Raw genomic sequence first — 12,797 nt, 5'->3', positions numbered from 1 at the left:
GTTGAATGAACTACATCCACAATCTTCTTTTCCTGACAGTTGTATCATGGAATGTTTGCATTCACTTCAGTTATATTTTCTTCCTAATTTAAGACCATTTCTAGAACTAAATTTTATAACATAAATTCTGCTAATTGGAATCCCTTCTAGAAACAGATATTATAATTGTGTGACACATAACAGCACTGGTAATAGTCTGAGTTTTATTTATTGGATGTGACCATCTGATATGGATCAGTGTTCCAAGAGGTTAATAGCCTTGACAAATGAGTCTCCATTGACTTTGTTGGTAGCTCATCCTGTCTTTTGGCATTCCACCCTTATATCTTTCTCTCGGAGATTTTTATTCTTAATTACATGGGAGATACCACACACAATTTGCAGTCATGTTATATATATGGTAAATAGATCAAGCACGGTAATTTACAGAACCAGATTATAACATGCCAGATTATAACAAGAGAAGCCTGCCTATTTACATACAGTCACATATTCCACAGTTTTGCTGTGAATAGTGAAAAAATTCAGAGTTTCGCAAATTAATCTTCATACCTAACTCCACAAAAGGTGTCCACTGAATATCACTCACTCATAAAAGGCCCCATCTCATCTGAGTGAGGGGTTTACAATCTTTAGTTTGGGATTTATCACAGATTTAGGTCTATCTTATTACAGATCATTTCCATATTTATTCAAACTGTCTCTTCTGGATCAGCAGAATAATAATCCTCTCTGAAAGTAATAACTGGATTTTAATAGGAAATGTGAAGTATGGATATTCACTTTGGTTCAACATTTATTAGTAATATCACAATCTCAGTTTCACTGAATTTATAACTAGAGAGCCAATGAAAATGTTTATTAGTACCAACAAACACTGTAAGTAATGAATGGTTTAGACTGTTATAAAGAATCTCCTCAGTACAGCTCTTGCATATAAAACAAAGGTCATGAACAATGATCTGCTCAAAATCAGGAAGATATGCCCTATTTTAGTTCAGTATTTAATATAAAAGATATATAACCCAATAAAGAAATGTTATGAGGCTTTATTGTTGATATTTCTAAAGTATTTTGACTATGAAAGGAATGGAGATGTAGCATTTATGTATAGGTGTGCATGTAACATGAGCAAGTATTTACAGTTACTGCTGGGAGTAGAGGCTGTAAAGCAGAGACTTGAGTTTGGCTTGGAGAGTGTACCGACAAGTAGAATGGCGCAAGAACCAGGAAACTAAGATGTGGGTTCAGTCTGAATTGGAAATTAGAACCAGGCAAGAATGAAGAACATCAGCTGAGACTGGGAAAGTAGGAAAGTGAGAGACTTTCCACATTGGTACTGAGCTTAAATAATTCCTCTCCCTCCCTGGTATTTATTCCTCTGATATATTTATAGAGAGCAATCATATCTCCCCTCAGCCTTCCTCTGGTTAGGCTAAACAAGCCAAGCTCTTTCAGTCTCCTTTCATAAGACAGGTTTTCCATTCCTCAGATTGTCCTAGTAGCCCTTCTCTGAACCTGCTCCAGGTTGAATTCATCCTTCTTAAACATGCGAGACCAGAACTGCACACACTATTCCAGATGAGGTTTCACCAGTGCCTCGTATAATGGTACTAACACCTCCTTATCTCTACTGGAAATACCTCACCTGATGCATCCCAAGACCACATTAGCTTTTTTCACAGCCATATCAGATTGGCGGCTCATAGTCATCCTGTGATCAACCAATACTCCAAGGTCGTTGTCCGCCTCTGTTACTTCCAACTGATGCTTCCCCAGTTTATAACAAAAATTCTTGTTATTAATCCCTAAATGCGTGACCCTGCACTTAGCTATCAGGAAGTTTAGACTTGAAATTAGATGAAGGTTTCTAACCATCAGAGGAGTGAAGTTCTGGAACAGCCTTCCAAGGGGAGTAGTGGGGGCAAAAGACATATCTGGCTTCAAGACTAAGCATGATAAGTTTATGGAGGGGATGGTATTATGGGATAGCCTAATTTTGGCAATTAATTCATCTTTGACTACTAGCAGTAAATATGCCCAATGGCTTGTGATGAGATGTTAGATGGGGTGGGATCTGAGTTACTACAGAGAATTCTTTCCTGGGTGCTGGCTGGTGAGTCTTGCCCACATGCTCAGGGTTTAGCTGATCGCATATTTGGGGTCGGGAAGGAATATTCCTCCAGGGCAGATTGGCAGAAGCCTTGGGGTTTTTTTACCTTTCTCTGCAGCGTGAGGCACGGGTCACTTGCTAGAAGATTCTCTGCATCTTGAAGTCTTTAAACCATGATTTGAGGACTTCAATGGCTCAGACACAGGTTTGATACAGGAGTGGGTGGGTGAGATTCTGTGGCCTGCATTGTGCAGGAGGTCAGACTAGATTATCATAATGGTCTCTTCTGACCTTAAAGGCTATGATTCTATTATTCTACTTTGGTTCAGCCAGCGAAAGTAAAAGGATGAGCACACCATTACCTTTCTCACAAACTACAATATAAATGGCAGCTATGTTCACAACAGTAATTGACAACCAAAAAAGCAAGAGATATAAATGCAGCCACTTCCATTTGCAGACAGATTTTAGTTTTAAGATTCTAAAATAGAGGTAATAATATTACATTAAAATATTCCTTCAACCTCTGAGAGGGTCTTTTTAACCTTTTGAATAAAAGGTACACCAAACATACACTTTCCAAGATTATATCATTTCTTTAATTTCTGGCCAAAGACATTTCTGAATCCAGAGTAAAGGTTTCAATTGGTGTTATTATATTTTACCAAGTGACTTCAAGACCAATGCAAATCCTGGGAGAATCTGACCATCTACACCTTCCACTGACTTCATGATCTGGTGAAAAAAAAATATTTTGTCACTCTATTCTTGAACCCTTATCTAGTTCATTTTTATGTCCATACAAAAGCATTCATATGGGTCTTTCAAGTTTTGTTACATTATTTTCAACATCTCTCCTTGTCTCAGAGCTGAAAGCTTTATTTCCTGCATAGTATGTTGTTTGCTTTCATGCTAGTAAAATTTTCAGCTAACTTAGTTTGACTGAAGGTCTGAATTAGTTGACACATAATCCAGGACCCATGATTTGTTTCACCTTGATCTTTTAGATTGGGGCAAGATGACATTGACACTCAACCTACTGTCTGAAAAATTCCCACATATTTTCAATATCCATGTTGTCTAGTAGTTCTACTCAAACTGTAGCTTTCAGTCTACAAGCAAATTCATCCTTTCAGAATTATGTAAGAAATGGTCACCTGCAAGTCAGACTAGATTCCTTGACTTTTCCATGGTTAATTAAATCCAGTCTGTCATGATGAATTTGTCCCTGCAGTAAGTTGTCATTATTAGTAACAATATGTCTTGTTTGTCTTCCTGTCGCATAAGTCCAATAAAAATCATGTGGTTGTTTGAGTGAGATTGTGAAAACAGCAAAACAGTAAAGGTCAGCAGTAGAGCTGGTCAGAAGTTTTCTGATGGAACATTTTTCCGTCAGAAAATGTCAATTCATGGAAATCAAAACATTCTCTAGGAGTGATTTTGACAAAATGCCAATGGAAACCAGGCAGGTTAACAACATAATCCTGCCTGATATTGGAAATCTGCTCTGGGCCCTTGGCAGCCAGGCTTCCAGCTCCTTGACCCCAGCTGCCAAGTTCCCAGTGTCATGGGTCCTTGGAAGCCTAGGCTTCCAGGGTCCTTGGCTTCCCATCAGCCCACCAGGTGGAGGGGTTCCAGTGTGCCCAAGCTGCCCAGCTCCCTGCCTGGCAGACTGCTGGAACTCTGAGCACCTCAGGGAGCTTTGAAAGTAATGTCATTTTCAAAATAAAAATTTGAAATTCCCATTTTTCATGAAATTTTGAAATTTCATTTTGTGTTCTGGTTTAGAACTGAATTTTTTTGAGTTTTGAAATTCCAATTTTCATGGGAATGGGAATTCCAGTTTCTGACCAGTTCTAATCAGAAGCCATTCCTGCTACATGAATCTGCAGTAAACCAACACCTCCAGACCAGCATCCTTGTTATTATTTGTACTGCTGTATAGATATGCATAATGCTTTCTTCTTTTTATGTACACTTCTGGTCCCATCTCCTAGATACACTCCACTCATATTGTGTGTTCAGGGTCCCATGGGTAGACTGAGTAAATTACCAAAAGTTAGAAACAAGAGAGAGAAATAACTTTTTTCAAAAGATGCCATTCCATTATAATTGCTCCTAAAATGAGCATCTCTTAAAATCATGGATTCTTCTCAGAAAACTCTGAAAAAAATTTTGTATTACATTCAGTTATTCTTATGTGGCGTATATTTGGAGGGGTATTTCCACTTTTTATATTAAATACGTCAAACTTCAGTGGAACTACTTATGATTAAGGCTACAATTTTGTCATAGAGGTCACAGAAGTCATGGAATCCATGACTTCCACAGACCTCCGTGACTTCAGCCCATGGCAGCTGGGAACAGCGGGGATCCCCTCAAGCTCTGAGCTGCCACAGGCAGCAGGGGGACCCTGCAGCTCCTGGCCCCTGTGGGCAGCGGGGAGACCCTGCAACTCCCTGGAGCTCCTAGCCCCCATGGGTGATGGGGGCCCCATGTGCTCCAAGCCAGGGCGCCCACAGCTGCCCAGCCACGGCGGGTGGTGTGGGGACCCTACCGCTCCCCATTTTGTCATGCATATTTTTAGTAAAAGTCACAGACAGGCCACAGGCAATAAAGAAAAATTCATAAAACCCATGACCTTTCCCTGACTTTTACTAAAATATATGTGACAAAATCTTAGTCTTACTTGGGATAATAAACATTATGTGTTCATAGGATCAGGCCTTAGAAAGAGAGAACTTGTATGAAAAGCCTAACACCTCAGTCCTGCAAGGATTTAGGCACACACTTACCTTTATGCACTGTGTTAAGTTTGAACTATTCCCAATGCATAAGGTTTGAAAATCCTTGCAAGATCAAGTTGATAGTGTATAAAAGACACATTGGACTGCTTTAACAGTGAAAATTACATGGATGTAAATAAATGATAAAGTATTACAAGATGCTACATGTGCAGCTAAGGTTGTAAAAAAGTATAATTTTTTTAAATAGTATATGACCATGTAATTAAAGATAGTGTTGAAATGCGTAGGCACAAGAGGGTAGGCACAAGGTGGTGTGTGCAAGCATAAGTTTGGCATTTCCTGACTTTTGAGTGCTGAACCATGCTGTTTTGATTTCCTTCTAACATAGGGCCTGATTGTGCCATCAATTAATATTAATGGATATGTATGCTTAAAAACAATATAGTTCAACTTTTTAGCCGGAATTAATGTATGTACTTTGTGTTGTGAGTGCAAAAGGGGCTTAGTGCTACATTCCTTGTGCACTTTAAACTCCCTTTGAAGTCAATAGAGCTACACTGATTTATACCATCAGAGGAGCTGGTCCAGTATTGGGAATTCAAGGAAGTTTTAATTATTTTAATTCTTTCATACAAGAAAGATAAAAATAGATGGGGTCAGTATAAAATATATGTGCCCTGTAAACAAAATGTCACTCTAGTAAGTAATTTATTAGTAAGAGTTTTACACAACACAGGCCTTAAGTGTTTTATTGCTAGTACTTCATAATAAAGTTGTTATATAGATACTATAGTCATGAATTACTAGAGGTGACATTTGATTTATTGGGTACATATATATATTCTTTCTATAAAATCTATTTTTATCTTTCTTCAAAGCCTATATTTAATAAATCAGATATTTAATATTTATTCCTTGACAAGAAAATTAACTGTATATCCTAGAGTTCACAAGTCCCAATGTATTACAATATTCTTAACACTATGAAGTCAAATGTCTTTGATTTTTCCCCAGCTGGTATTTTTTTGTGTATACCAGCATTGCAATTCAAAGTAATAAAAGCATCGATCTTCTAACTCTCTGACACCATAGTTCCTCTAATTCTGCGAAAGCACTCAACACAAACAAACAAAAATGCAGTATAAGAAGCCCCCAGAGACAGTTCAACAAGATTTTGCATTTCCCAGGGCCAAATCAGCTGTTGAAAACTTAATTTAAGACCCTGATTCCAGACCCTACAGTTAGAATGGTAAATCTACTGTCTGTCAGTTTCTTAAATAAAGTTTTCAATCACTGATTCAGTCTACACAGAGAGAGAGAGAGCTCCATTCTATCTGCCTCTCTGCTGAGCTATGCTTATTAAAGTTCGTCACTGTGTTTGACTTTAGTGTTGACAGGAAACTGGAGCATCTTTGGATTCAGAGATGGAAAATGAAGAGAGGTTTTGGTGGGTGGAGTTTTAGCTAGCATAGATGAAAACTTGGCAGACAGAAAACACTGGCTGCGCAGTATGATTATACAGTTGAATGAATACAAGTGGAACAAAACATTTTAAGACAAAACTGTGGGCCAGATTCTGCATCATTTCTGACCTGTTTTTGACACCTGAGTGGCAGAAAGGAGCTGGAACCCCTTGCCACATCTGAACAGTTGATATTCTCTGTAGCCTCTCAGCTGGAGTAAAGCCAGTGAAGCCAGCTCCTCTTCCATCCTATTGTAGGGGACATGTCAGAGGTGTATCAGGGCTGAGAGGAGGTGAGGTGAAATTCAGCTCCATTCTACCAATTCACAGTTATCCTGGTGTCTTCAGGTATACCTTCACTGAAGAGTTAACCCATGTGGTACTGGAAAATTAATGGAAAATGTACACACATTGTATGCAACATCATGTGTTACATGCTTTAAGCTGACCATAAATTATCTTAGTCTCAGGAGGTTAAAGAGTACTGAAGTGACCATAAATATTTGTTTGGGGTTGTCATGCATTAGCCACAACTCAAAAGATTATTATAATTTGCTAATGTCAGCTTCTTTGAGGTCATATTTATGTCTCCTATGAACTTTTGGGTTTTTTTTTCAAACATATGCTTTAATCTTTGTGAACAGTGCTGACAGTGACGTCAGAATTGTGAATCTCATTTGTCGTGAAAACATTTCAAATGTTTTTCCAAATTTAACCAGAAAAGCACACAAATGTAGGAAGCAGCCAATACACGTCCTTCTTATTTCACACTGCCGTCTAAAATATGCTTATATCTTAAATCTGTAGTCAGATGAGAGCGAAGACTCAGATAGTAGATAAATCAAATTACTTTTAATAAAACTAAAGCTGTGATCATTACTAAGTGACGTAGTATAGCACCACACAAAGAAAGATCAGTTTCACTTACTGTTAAATTAATTACTGCATGTAAAGTGAAATGAGTTTGATATATCAAGTCTCAATATAGCCTTCAGCACTGTGCTAAACTTCAACACCTCCAAGGACAAGAATAAACTTTTTATGGACTAAAGTTTGTCAGAGTCATTTAACATATCCTAACAACTATTGCCTTGCTGATTTAAAAAATAAAATGAACCTTTTAAAGAGCAACCTGAAGAACATAGTTATACTTTTCAGAATTTATAGAGTAGGTATAACTGTGTCCCTAGCCTCTGTTTGTCAGAATCTGGGAATGGGCGACAGGGGATGGATCACTTGATGATTACCTGTTCTATTCATTCCCTCTGGGGCACCTGACATTGGCCACTGTCAGAAGACAGGAAACTGGGCTAGATGGACCTTTGGTCTGACCCAGTATGCCTGTTCTTACATTCTTATGTTCTTATCTTATGTTCCTATCCACATCTTCATGGCCAACAACCTGATCAGAGCTGTTCTGGGTTCCATTCTACTTCTCCATCCTTATAATGATTTCTCAGTGTGACCTGCCCCCCTACAGCTCATTCCCAGCTCATAAAATAGATTTGGTGGCAGGATATGTCAGAAGTATGTGCAAAGGAAGGAATGGGAATACTTGGCAGAGGTAGATGAGGCTGGCTGAATGAAAAACAGTATTAGCTCCTGTAACAGGACTGCTTCTTACTATGAATCCCACCTTGTTACATACCCTCCCCTTTTTGAACCTTGTCCACACCAGTGTAAGTTCTATTGGAGAGCACCACTCCAGCTGAAACTTACGAGTGGTTGAAATTGTTCTAAAACAATTAGATCCATGACTAGCCCCAACAAGATTGACTCTGGATTCAGACACAGAGCAGCTAGGTCTCGCAACCTCTGGGTTGCTATATAAGGTCAGGCTCCCCGTGGACATGGCTCTGTGTGGAATTGATGCTGGTATGCTTCAGCCATGAACCTCTGCCAATCTAAGCTGCTTTCCGTGTGCAGTACAAGCTTTACTGCATCACTCAAGTTTCTATAAGCAGTTTTAGCCTCTCTAGTCAGAAATGGTATCACCCTGGCACCCTGGAGTCTTCCCAGCCAGCAGCCCAGGCAACCTGCTCAAAGATGCAGAGACAAGCCTCAGCAACATCTTCCAGGCCCAACTCTGCCAGTGCCAGGCTCGGCCTGCCCTGTCCCAATCCTCCCAGAGATTCTGGGCCCATCTGTCCTGTTGCTGCAGAAACTGCTCCTGCTGCTGACATTAGGACTCCTGCCACTGCTGCTGGGTGACCAGCTGTACCTCCTGCTGCTTTTGTTGGCTTTGCAAAAGCAGCAGGAGAAAGATCTGAGCCTTTTGCTGCTGCTCTACTAATAGACAGATAATTTCCTCCATCTCGTCTTATGGTTACCTCTTCTATCTCAAATCTCCTCCTTGGTTGGAGTGGGGTTTGGGATCCTCTGACTATGCCAATTTGTAACAGACTTGCTGCTTACTGAGCAGCCCCTCCTGGCCAGGGTTGTCCCTGCAAGTTCCCCACCTCTGATTTTCCTCTTGTTCAGGACCTTCAAGAAACAGGCTTTCTCTGGTTAACAATACCCCGGCCTTGGGGTAGTTTAATACCAGAACCAGTTTACAACAACCTAGGGTGACCATCTTTTCAAAAGACAAAAGCTACCCCCCTCTTTGCCCCCCACTCCTCTTCCCCCTGAGGCCACGCCCCCGGTCAGGCTGGAAGCCAGAGCTGGGCCATGGTAAGAGCTACCCAGGGATCTCGGGCTGCTGTGGAGTGCACCGGACCCTCTACCTGCCCTGGGGGTGTTGGGATGGGGTGCCAGTGTCCTTGTTGGAAAGGAGAGTCCGAGTTCGCTGGATGGCTTTTATTATTGCCTGGCTCTGCCCCAGGGGATGGGGCCTTGACTGGGAGAGGAGGTACAGGTTGTGGGGTCTTGTTGCAAGGTGGGACTAAGGCCCACCTCAGCCCCCCCACCACCACCACCACTAGGAAGAGGCTGGTGCCACCCCTGAGTCTCAGGCAGGCATGGAGTGGTGCTCTAGGGAATCCGGGACAAATGCTGTACCAGAGTCATTCAGTCTGGGGCCAGGACTTAAACTCTTTATTTCGGGACTGTCCCACACAATTTGGGACAGGTGGTCACCCTACAACAACCCAGAGTCCCAAACTAAAGTCTCCTCCAACAAGACAAAGACCATAGTTAGCTCTGGCATTTTCTCTCACCTCTGGGGCTCTTCCAAGCCTGTACAGAGCCTATTTAAGGAGCCCCTTGAAGGGGGAAATGGAGGCAGCGTGCTGCAGAGCCACACCTGGTGCACAGGGGTGCTGCAGGACTGGCAATGCCCACTTATAATGTTATTGGAAATTAGAAAAAAAACAAATATCCGTCAGTTTACAATTACACATTTTTAACAGCCTTTAATAATATTTAACTGATGGTTTAAAACCAACGTGTATTCCACTCTGCTGAGCAGATAGAGAATGAGTTCCATAACAAAACTCTTGATTAGTTGGGTTTTTTCCATGAATATTATTTGTTAACCCAGACAGCTCACTATTGAACTTAACTCCTCTCTAACAAATTTAAGAATTAGGATTAGATTGTGCGTTGAGGCTGAGCCTCTAAGTAGGTCCTTGCTTTGAAGGGTAGTAATTTGCTACTGTCCGATACGGCAGCAAGTGACAACAACTCTCTGCTGATTAAGCTGAGTTGTCAGCAAGTGTAGGAGATGGGCTTGCCTGCACGAGGAGTTATCCTGGAATAGCTATTCCTGTTCCATTATTTCTGATTAACTCCATGTGTGGATGCTCCTATTCCATAATAAATCGTCACTTATTCCAAATTAGCTTAATCCACACTGGAAGGAATAACAGCAGCCACATGTAGTTAATCAGAAATAGCTAATCTGCTTTACATTAACACCCTACTTTATTCTGGATTAATATTTCATGTGTAGACAAGCCCAAAGGCTCCACCGGTTCTCCATCCCCTCTACCCACCCACTCCTGGGGCAGTGGGAGTAAGTCGGGGCACAGAACTTCTTTACTTCTACTTGTTCAGACCCAAGGTCTAGGCAAGCTATGTAAGGGCCTAAGGGGAGTCCTTGCTCCTTCTTACTCCTTTGTGCTCATGTGTAGTCCAAGTTTCAGTCTAGTACTCTGTCTCAAACTTTGCCTTACCCCCGCTGGGAGCCCTAAAGACCCGGACTTCTCTGTTCTCCTTGTGCCACTACAACCAGTGCAAAGGGACCATAAAGCAGGCAGACCTCACCAAATATCCATATATTCCCATACCTGGGGAGAATTTCCAGGTGGTGGAGAGCTGTAATAGCAGCTCTGTGACGCTCCTTTGCAGCCCACCAGTACTGGAGGCATAGTTGGAGGAAAGATTTTATGTTGGGCTAAAACTAGAACTCTGGATTGGATAGAGCTGATCAAACAGAGTGCTTTTGGCATGGTGTAGAAATAATATTTTAGCCAATATAGCAAATCAATCACTCTCTAGAAGGGGAAGATTTTAAAATATTTTCTTTTGGGTCTCAATGTTTTTTTTCTCCTGGGCTTAGACTTTTCCATCAGCAGCCTCAGCAGCCAACTAGCTTTGTCCCAGTTGGTAGAGGAAGCTAGTCCCAATCTTTTGGATGTTGTCCAAATGTAATAAATCCACATCCTTAGTGTTTTATTTAGAATTAGGAGGTTATTTCTGTTTGTCTCGACAAATTCTAAGCACTATTGATCTACATATTTGCTTGGATAAACCAAGACAAGAAACATAGTGACTATCCTGAAAATAAAATACAACTAAAATGTTTTAAAAGCCCTTCTATACTGCACATGAGAAACATTAATACTACTATAAGCCAGTGGACTCACGCAGTTTTAATTATTAGTAAACAACCAACACCCTGAATGTCTTTCCAAAATGAAGAGAAAAATGTGAAAGAGATGCAAGAGAAGACTGAATGTAGAAAGGTTCTGAAATCCATTGTTAGTAGTAAAACTTTGATGTGGGAAGAACGATGGCGGAGACTAGGAGCATTGGATGTTGTCCTGATTCTTTCTCTAAGTGCTGTTCTCATTTAAGAAAAAAGAAATGCACAAAGCCCAATTATCAGTCTAAATTAGGTCACTTGGTTTTACATTTTCACACTGAAACAGGAACATAGCTCCCTAAAATAGGTATCTGGACACTTTGTAGCTGATTTGAGCATCCAAATATAGAACTTGGTGCCTTAAGTAAGGTGTCCAAGTTTGAAAATACTTCTCCACAGAATTTACAGTATATTATATTTTGCTACTGATGAGCTAAGGAAATACCAAAAGACGAACGTTCTATCCTGAAGTCATGTACGGGGTGTCAATCATAAGTAATTCCATTTAAATCAGTGGTGTTATACCAGGATAAAACTGGTGTGAGTAGAATCAGGCCCACTGTACAGCTGCATCAACAAAACTTCTAGGTTCCCATAGCACAAATTGTGAGATATTACAGTATTTCCTTTTGATATTTTTAGTGGGGAATTATGCAGATCATCGGCCAAGCATATTGCTAAGCCTATAGTGAAGCTGAATTCTCCCACAGTAATAGTCGTACTTCTTGGCTGATGGCATTGAATATGTTGGAGTTAAATCTTTTTATGAGTTTTCCTAGAAAAGACCAGAAATCTTAGCCATGTTGAATGTACTTGTTCCATTAAAAGGTAGAACTAAGATGTTAGTTGAGATTGCACTAATCAGAGCTCAAAAGACTTCAGGACAGCATGGATGGGAGTGGCCAAAACATAAGTATTCTGCTGTACTAAGTGACAAAAACATTCAGTGTTCTGAAATTTTGGAGGATTTTGTAATTTCTTTAGCAATTTCAAAGGGGCTCAGTCATCCCCATATTTCTTAATATCTTTTCATGTGATTTAGTGGGCTCCTTGGAAGAATTCCATCCCAAGAACTCACTTTAGATGAATTTGGGGAACTTCTTAACACATTGGTGAAACATACTGATGAACATGCTTCTGTTGTCTCCCTTTATCAATTAGCAATTAGATGGCCATGCAATGGTCCTGATTCTTCTCTCTTGCACTAATGAAAATCAGGAATAATACCACTGAAAATAACACATTTATACTGATGTAAAACTGGTTGTGTGAGAGGAGATTCAGGGCCAGTATGTTATGGTTATCTGACCCCCAAATATCAAAGAAATCAATATAAATATACTAATAATAAATACCAAATCAAAGAAAGGGACCCAACGATCCATGTGCAAGAGAAAGGAGTGACAGAGATCAATGAGTATGCAACAGGAGAAACGAAAGTGTGCAATTAGAAATCCATGATGTCTATACAGGAGTAAGGCAATAGTGTCATTATATAGTTACTATATATGAATGTGAAACTTTTTGCTGTGATTACTTCATTCTTATATATTTCTGATCAATAACATTCACAGTTCCAATTTTAAAAATTTAAATCAGTCATATTCCATAAAAAATACAACCTTTTGAATTTCTGTGCACATTACTAATTTTGAGACACTCAAGGAC

The 12,797-nt window shown here is 40.2% G+C and overlaps 1 protein-coding gene across 4 annotated transcripts in view; it reads left to right on the top strand.

The window, feature by feature from the left end:
* NKAIN2 (sodium/potassium transporting ATPase interacting 2) overlaps positions 1–12,797 on the top strand; it is a 746,352-nt gene that overhangs the window by 610,503 nt on the left and 123,052 nt on the right. The gene's annotated exons all lie outside the window — the stretch shown is intronic.

This window comes from Mauremys reevesii, linkage group 3 (genome assembly GCF_016161935.1).
Source record: "Mauremys reevesii isolate NIE-2019 linkage group 3, ASM1616193v1, whole genome shotgun sequence".
Taxonomy (NCBI): domain Eukaryota; kingdom Metazoa; phylum Chordata; order Testudines; family Geoemydidae; genus Mauremys; species Mauremys reevesii.
The sequence above is the reverse complement of the archived record's forward strand: the minus strand, read 5'-3'. Positions and strand labels throughout refer to the sequence as shown.